Below are 9759 nucleotides of genomic sequence, written 5' to 3' on the forward strand. Positions count from 1 at the left end.
AATAATGAGTAAGTTTCATAATTGAAATGGGGTATAAATAATAGGAAAATTTTAGTACGATATTTTACGTAAGTAGTTTCGTTGAAGCATAGGTAGGAGAAAAGTCGGCTAGGTAATGCAACCATTGTGGACTTATGTGTGGTTCATGAGTTGTTTTTGAGTTCTTTACAGCTAATGGGGGACCCCATTTTATCTAGTGAAAATTTCTCCAATTAAGAGTGTGTTTGGTATGAAAGGTAAAAATGTTTTTCAATTTTTTCATGTTTGCTTGGGATAAAAGTTTTAGAAAATGTTTTTCAAATTAACTTCTTTTCCTCAAAATTAAGGAAAATGACTTTCCTTCAAAAATTAAGGAAAACATTTTTCAAAACTCTCCTCCAATTTCAAATTACATTTTTATGGGGAAAACACAACAATTTTAGAATAATATTTTCAATTTTAAAAATTTAAATTTTTACCGATCTCTGACCCTCACCCACCCACCACCGGTCAGCCCCTCCCAACCCCAACCCCTCCCCACAAAATTAATTTTGCTTCTTACAAATATTTTTAGAATTCCTATCCCCCCTCCCCGGCTAGCCCCCTACCAGCCCCTCAACCCAAAAAAAAAATTAATTTTATTTTTTAAAAATATTATCAACTTTAAATTATTTTTTTTCACTCTTACTCCCCTCCCAACCCACTCCAAAAAAAATTATTTTTAAAAAATACTTTCAATTTCATAAATTATTTTCTACTCTAATAAAAATAAAAGATGTCTCTCAAAAGTATTTTTCATTCATAAATTAAACACTAAAAATCATTTTCGGAAAATATTTTCTACTCACCAACCAAACATGAGAAAATAAATCCAAAATCTACTTGTTTTCCAAGAAAACATTTTCTAGGAAAACATTTTGCATGGAAAACGTTTTCTTTCCTACCAAACACACCCTAAGAGAAAAGAGAAAAACAAGAAAGAGAAATAGGAGGCAAAGAAGAAAAACAAAGTGTACGTTGTTCCACCAGTTCAAATAAAAAATAATAAAATAATATCTCATACAACTAGTACTAGTTGTACCTCATACATAATAAAATTTTTCAATTTCTCATGTTTAGGTGTTATTCTAACTTCTAATTGGTACATCAAAAATATTTTTTAGCGGTAACTAATGAACGATAGTAATTTAATTGATTAAAATATGTACTTTCTCAGTCCCTAATTATTTATCTATTTTTGAATTAATATACCTGTTAAGAAAATAATTATTGATTTAGTAAGTTTATTATTTTACCCATATTAGTTATCTGAGGTAGATGCAATTAAAATCTTAAGATTTTTAAGAAGTTCTATCTTTTCAAATTAATAAATTGAGGGTATAATAGATTTAAAAAAATTGTCCTTTCTTAATTTGTCAAAATGGACAATTAATTAAGGACAACTTAAAAAAGAAAAAGTGGACAAGTAATTAGGAACAACTTAAAAAGAAAAAATGGACAAGTAATTAGAGACAACTAAAAAAAATGGATAAGTAATTAGGGATACAGAGTATTTTAAGAACAATTAATATTCTTTGTAAACATCCTTGAAGTCAATAACGATACTAAATTTAATGACAATTAACTAATGATAATAAATTTACGTAACACTTTTGTTAATGCATACATTTATTTATCGCTAAAAGTTATTTTTATCATGATAGAATTAAAAAATAAACAATGAGAGTTTAGATAGAAATCTCCTCTCTTGTTTTTTTTTCCATTTAGGTGTGTGGTGGAGGCTGATGATACTTTATTCAATTTGGGTAATTAGGATAGAAAGGAATGTTGTCCTAGTAATCATTTTGTTAGAAGAATGGCAAAATAGTATTTATAATAATTGAAATCTGACCTGTGGTGTGAATTAAAGAAATGAGGAGGTCAATAAAAAATATGTTGGTTAATCAAATATTCAATTAATCATCATTCCCATATAGTAAATGTGTGGTTATGAAAAATAATTCAACCACATTGATAAAACTAGACCTAAGAAAGACTTAAAAATTATAGGCTATGAATTGATTAAACAAGTCAATCAAATCAATATTCGTAATGATCAATTTTACAAAGATTTTAATAAACTTCCAGAAACTTTGAATTGATTGTACTTGCCAATTTAATGAATAGTAATCCACAAATATCATCCGTAAAGTATCTAATTTATAATTTTAAGTAAAAATACGAAAGCCGAAAAAAAAGTAAAAATAAATCAACAAATTTTCTTTCGAAATAAATTCACTTTGAGTTTTTCTTTTGAGAGTCAAATAATTCAAGTTTATCGAGAATATGTATATGTAATCTTCAAAAAAATTAAATGAAATTCATATATTTTAAAACTAAGAAAAAATATTATAAGTCACAATATGATAATGCAAAATATTTAAAAGATATATAAAAAATTTACGATCAAAGATATACTTGTTTGAATCTAGAAATTTAAAAAATGCCATATAAATTAGGATGGAGGGAGTTAGGGCTGCGTACCGGTCGGTTTGATTTTGAAGTTTATCGGTTTCCTTATTGGTTATTGGTTTAATTTGTAGAGATGCTAAACCATTATAGAATTACTATTGGCTTATCCGTTATTAGTTTATTGGTTATTGATTGTTATCTATTCGACTATCAGTTTTAACCGTTAAGATTTGAAAAAAAAGGGATAATGCACAAGTACCCCTCAACCTATGACCGAAATCTGAGATACACACTTATACTATACTAAGGTCCTATTATCCCTCTGAACTTATTTTATTAATAATTTTCTACCCCTTTTCGGCCTACATGACACTATCTTGTGGGCCCAACGCTGGTTGACTTTTTTTCTAAGGTAGTGTCATGTAGGCCGAAAAGTGGTAGAAAATTACTTATAAAATAAGTTCAGGGGGTAATAGGACCTTAGTATAATATAAGTGTCTCTGAGATTTCGAACATAGGCTGAGGGGGTACTTGTGGATTTTCCCAAAAAAACATTGAAAATCACTTAGAAACAAGGTGACAAACCAAATGAATCATGCACATGAGTTCACAAGTTACATCTTGCTCAAAAGCAAATACTTTTACATTGTAGAATAACCAAAAGTTTGAAATAACCAAAAATAAAAGTAGGAAACCAAACTCTAAGTCAAGGACTTTATATACAAAATGGTATAAATATAATATTTAATTTATCATCGGGTTATTGGTTAACCCATTAAGAAAAAAACTTCAAACTGTTAAGAATCGATAGCTCGATAAAAAAGTAAAATTCAAAATCGTTATCAAAACTGCTAACCAATAAATATTTACAATCTGATTATTAATTTCAATTTGATTTTGAACAGGAGGGAATAAATGATTTTCTAGCTTTTTGAACTAGGTTTAACTAAATAATATAAAAAGGTATCATGTTTTGATATTATTTTTCTTATCCGTATCTACGAAATTATCAACAAATTTATTGGAAGTCATTAATTATTAGTCAAATAAGTTTTTAACTAATGGTATTATTAAGTAGGTTTTTATAAATTGTTAATGGATATTATAATTTTGTAAATGACATCAATACGCACTATATATGAGTGGTGGAAACACTCCAAATTAATAGCAACAAGTTGGATGCTTGGTACGTCCCTGTAATTCGTGGGTACTTCCATTATACTATTTGGCAACGAAAGTAATTGATGTCATATCATATAATATAAAATAGTACAGTCAAAGCATTACTATAGCAAAATGTTAGGGGAAAAAAAAAACTATTGGAAAAAGGCCCTGAAGGTATTATAAATATTGTGTCTCCTAAAAAAGAGATAATGCCCAAGTACCTCCTCAACCTATGCCCGAAATCTCAGAAACACACTTATACTATATTAAAGTCCTATTACCTCCCTCAACTTATTTTATTAATAATTTATTACCCCTTTTCGACCTACGTGACACTATCTTGTGGGCCCAACAATGGTTGACTTTTTTTTTCAAACTAGTGCCACGTAGGCTAAAAAGGGGTAGAAAATTACTTATAATATAAGTTCAGGGGGTAATAGGACCTTAGTGTAGTATAAGTGTGTCTCTGGGATTTCAGGCATAGGTTGAGGGGGTACTTGTGCATTATCTCCCTAAAAAATGATATATGTATGATTTTGTAAAATTTTGGAGAAATTCCACTATTTCATCCGTTCACTTTTAATTGTGATTGTTTTCTTTTTTAGAATCAAACGATAAGAATTTTGACTAAAATATTCGATGTATTTTTTTTGTCATATTGATCTATATGCGAAAAATTGCAATTTATCATACTTTTCATGTAGTTTTTAAATATCTAAATTTTTTTTTGTTTAAAATATCTAATTAATGTTATCTAATTTAACTTTGATATTCAAATTAATTTTCAAAGTGTACAACATGACAATTAAAAATGAACGGAAGGAATAATATATATATTCCTTAAGGCCGCAACCATGAAGTGGAAGACCTAAGAACAAAATTACTCTATCAAATTTGATCATTTGAATCCTTGTTTCAAAATTTATTTGTTGAGTGACATCAATATTTTGTCTATGGCAAGGGGGGTCTTGGTATCAAAGTCTCATGTTCAAACGTATCACTTGTTTGATGGTAAATGTTTGATACAAACAAATGTTTCTAACATACTATTATAAATTGTACATGTGACATGCCTGTCCAGGATGACTACAAAAGTTTGGTTATACTCCTAACATATTATTAGAGATGGTAGGTACTAAATATCATATACACATGCGACATGCCTGTCGAGAATGACTACAATAGTCTGGTTATACTCCCTTCAAAAGCCCACGTACATGTGCCTCATGTCTTGCCATCTATCTCCTCTCAAATAGTATCAAACTATATGGACAATCTTGTTCATTTGAGTCAATGTTCATATTGTGCCTCTGAAATTATGGCCATGATTAGAAACAGTAGCAAGTTCAATCTATATTTCTCTTAGTTTTAAAATATTTGCCATAATTTTTATGTTATGGTCAATCTACAATTTTTTTCGTTCTAAAATATTTATCATAATTTTTGTTTTAGAAAGGCAAAATACACAAAATTCTCCTTAAACTTGTCAGCAAAACTCACTTTAGTACTATAATTTTACCGGCGTTTAAATTCCCCCTTAAAAACTTTCAAGTGAATTAAATACCACCTTAATGGCTGACGTGACAAATAAAAAAGTTCCAGGCGCATAAATAGCAAGAAATTTAAAAAGAAAATAAGTGGGTCCCACTTTGTACCCGTTTCATCTCCTTTCTCTGAAATTGTTTAGCTCTCTCTCTATTCCCATGGCGACCTCCGGAAAACAATCTTGATGACAAACACGGACCATCTATGCTGCTCAATCATGAAAGACCTTGCTGCCACTCCCTTCTTCACTGCTTCTCAAAGAGACTGGATGTCGTATAACCATCAGATCTTGTCAAAAATTTTCACCACGCCGGTGAATTATAGACAAAGCGTCAGGCATACCCTTTTTCTTAGATTTCTTCCATTCTTTCTATTTTCTTTTTTTGTATTTTTATGTGTATTCGTTTTTTCCCCAACCATGGTAAAAGGTATGAAAACCTTTAGATCTGTCAATCTTAAGTCTATTACAACAATAATAACTCCGATAATTGCCATTGAAGCTCCACGATAAAAGGTTTGAAAACCTTCAGATCGGTCAATCTTAAATTTATTATAACAACAATAACTCCGATAATTGCCATCGAAGCTCTAGCAACTCTAGTTTCAAATGTATTTCTCTGTTTGACACACAATATTCGTTAAATTATTAGAAAATTATGTTGTTTGTGTTAGTTTTCTATCTAGAGAACTTTTAATTTTAGCGTAGTAATGGAGAAATGGGACGACGAAGGAGACGAGCAACACTGAAAATGGGAACAAGAAATTGTATGGAAGAATAAAAAAAATGAAAAAGAAAATATGACATGGATAAAGAAAAAAGAAAATAAAACTAAATATTTTCACCATTGACATGTTGTCAACGTGTCACTGAGGTGGCGCTGATGTGGCCGCGTGTATATCACCTCCCAACCATGAAATTGGTATTGTATATATAAGGTTGTATTTTAATTCACCTGAAAGTTCTTTAAGGGGGTACTTAAACATTCGTAAAATTACAGTCCTAAAATGAGTTTTACTGACAAGTTTGAGGAAGATTTTATGTATTTTCCCTTTTAGAAAAGTCAAACAATATACATATGAATTTTAAGATTTATTTTTTCATAATATTAATATGAGAAATTTTTTTAATTTATAGTACATTTCGTATAATTATATCACTTTTTAAATATTTAAATATTAAATCAAATTAACTTTGAAAATCAATTAAATTTGCTATCTAGAAACGAATGATGATAACTATTTTGAAAGTATATAAATAAATTCAATGTCATTTTGGATAAACTAGTCCGTCTTTAAGCATGCAATTGGCTTTTGCTTTCGGAAGTGGAGTCAGGTGGAGTTTCATAAGTTCGAACGAATTTACTAGCTTTTTTGTAGACCCTATTTTATATTAGGAAATTAAAAAAAATATATATATTAAATTGTGAACCCCAAACTCCTAATTTTAAATCCGTCTCTGTAATTACTTTGACCACTTGTTCGTAGGACTTGGTATATATACTGTTAAACACAAGAAATATATGATTCGAAGCCAAAAGAGCAAAAAGAAATGTTAAAAATTTTAAAAGCGCATATCACATTTTTTTCGAAAAAGGACCTAAAATATCCTCAACGTATTGAAAATGGTACAAAATTACCCTTCAAATACCTATTGGCTCCAAATTACCATTCTCACCCACCTATTGGGTCCAAAATACCCTTGTCATCCACCTTTTGGTTCAAAATTGATCACTTATTTAACGGTTTTATATTTAAACTATTTAAATATTTTTTAAATACGTGGCGCTCAACTATTTGTTATAATTTAACTTATTAGTATAATTTATAAATCAATCCACTACTCACCCATTACTAATTAAACCCTCCAAATTAATAAACCCATAACATTATTAATGCAACAACAGAAAAGATACTGTCAATTTAGTGTTTTTAAAAATTTGAGATGAAAATATCTATAGAAATAAATTATCATACCTTCAAGTATCTAAATAAAAATTACCGATAAATTTAAAAGTCTGACTATGTGCATCTTAATTATTTTTACGTCTCAATTATGTGATGTTACTTCATAGGTAACTTTTTTTTCAAAATAATATATTAAAGATTTTTACAACAAATCATAAATATTTATAAATTATATTTTAAAAAGTGCATGAATTATTCGGGATGTATTACTTCTTTACCTTTAACCGTAAATTTCTAATTTAATCTTGAAAGAGAATCCTATTGAAAGTGTCCTCCTAAATAACCGGCTCAACGTAAATTCAATTGGGGCTTCGAATCGGATTCGAATAATTTTGGATGTCTTTTTCAGGAATCTATAATTTCATCGTGTTTTAGTAGTGTTTATGACAATTTTGATATTATAGTTGGATTATTAATTGAGTGGGGTTTAGTTAGTAATGTGTGGGTAATGGGTTGGTTTATAAATGATACAAATAAATTAAATTATAACCAATAATTGAGCAATTATTTTAAGAAATATTTAAATAGTTTAAATTTAAAATCATTAAAATAAGTGGTCAATTTTGAACCCAAAAGTGGATGACAAGGGTATTTTAGAGGCAAAAGGTGGATGAAAAAGACATGTTGAAGCCAATTGGTGGATGAACGGTGATCCCTTTTTTGTATTTTTTTAGACTAAAGGGCAAAACCGCTACAACCAAAGCGATTTCTCTCTGACAGATATGGATGCTGTTTAAATTAAAAATCGAAATTGCTGTCCGAACAATGATTTTCTCAAAAAAAAACTTTTTTTCCCTAATATCGTTGCTATAGCAGCATTTTCATAAAAAAGATTTAACACTTTTTTCTCATGAAAACGCTGCTTTAGCAGTTTTTTATAAATAATTTTTTTAAAAAAGGGAATCGCTGTGCTAGCAGCATTTTACTTAATTTTCTTTCCTTTTTTTTTTCATTACTGTACTTTAATTTATTATTTTTTTCAAAAAGAACTGCTGCCTTTGCAGCCTGAAATTTATATTTATTCGGAAGGGGGAATTTTTTTTTTAATAAAATGCAATTTTGAAAAGAATTAAGGAAAAGAAAAATAAATCCAGGAAAAGACGCTACCAAGGCAATTAAAAGTAAAACACTGGCTTTTTAAAAAAGAAATTTATGTAAAACGCTGTCGTGACAGGAATTTCAAAAAAAAAATAAAGTTAAACAAAAATACTGCTAAAGCAGCAATTTTCATGAAAATAAAATTTAAAAAAAACTGTAAAAACGCTGCTATGGCAGCGATATTAGCAAAAAAAAATAATTTGAGAGAAAATCGTTGCCAACGGAGTACACGGTGTCAGAGGAAAAATCACTTTGATAACAGCAATTTCGCCCTTTTGTTTAAATAAAAATATGATGTGCTCTTTTAGAATTTTTGATAATTTTTTTGCCCTTTTAGCTTCGAATTTAGAAATATATATATTTGCATTTCTTTTAATAACTAGAGAATTTTTCACTGTAAAATGAAGATATTTTGTTTTCCTATGGTCATATATTGGACTTATGTTCAACTGGAAAATAGTCGTATACATAATACTATTGCCTAGCTCAGTCACGTTTTAACGTGAAATGTTTGTGCCTTTGTCTCATTTTATTGAATCTTGACTAAATGTTTTAATTTCTTAAAATTTATCATGCATGATTTGACAATGAAAATTGCAACTTGTTGGTACTTTTCACACATCTTCATTAGAATTCCAATATTTTGACATATTGTTCAGTCCAACTTGTTGAAGCACTTTCATTTATTTTCTAATATCACTAACGTAATTTTCAACATTAATTTAATCTGCGTTATGGGGCGTACATTGCTCTGACATTTTGTCAATTGAATTTTAGTCTCCTACGTAACATATATATTGCCGAATACTATACGATAGAATAAATACAAATTGTGTTAAAATTTTCAATAAGCGTGCAATATTATTATTTTATTTTATTTTTGATAATAACAGATAGTATTAAATAAATAATATAAAATAATATTAGTATTTACTGTGTACTAATCCTAGTCCTATTAGGATTAGTACTCCTTAATCCTAGTCCTATTAAGATTAGTACTCCTTCCTATATCTCCTATATATATCTCCCATTTATTCCCTTAACACTTCAATACAATCAATATTCCTTCATGGTATCAAGAGCCAGAAAACCTAGATCTTCTTTTCTCTAGGTTTTTTTTTTCCTCTCTTTAGGGCACCGATCGTTCCTTCTCTTCTCTTGGTGGCGGCAGCCATGACAACCGAGGTGGATCCTCTTCCTTCTGGCGTTAAACTCCTTCTCAGGCATCTTCATGCCCTGATTCCCGAAAAATTATCAGACATAAATTACCCTACATGGAAAATCACCGTTCTTACAGCCCTTGAGGCCAATTACCTTCTCAAATACGTCGATGGAAGCACAGAACCGCCGCCGGCAGTTATCACTCGCCGTGCGCAACAATTGGCTCATCAATCAGTTGGATGTTTCCAATGTTTTTCTTAATGGCATGCTTGATGAAACTATCTACATGACGCAACCACCGGGCTATGTTGATCCCCGCTTCCCTCAACATGTTTGCAAACTCCAGAAGTCTCTGTATGGGCTCAAGCAAGCCCCCCGTGCTTGGTACACACGTCT

The sequence above is a fragment of the Solanum pennellii genome, chromosome 7 (assembly GCF_001406875.1).
Source record: "Solanum pennellii chromosome 7, SPENNV200".
NCBI lineage: Eukaryota > Viridiplantae > Streptophyta > Magnoliopsida > Solanales > Solanaceae > Solanum > Solanum pennellii.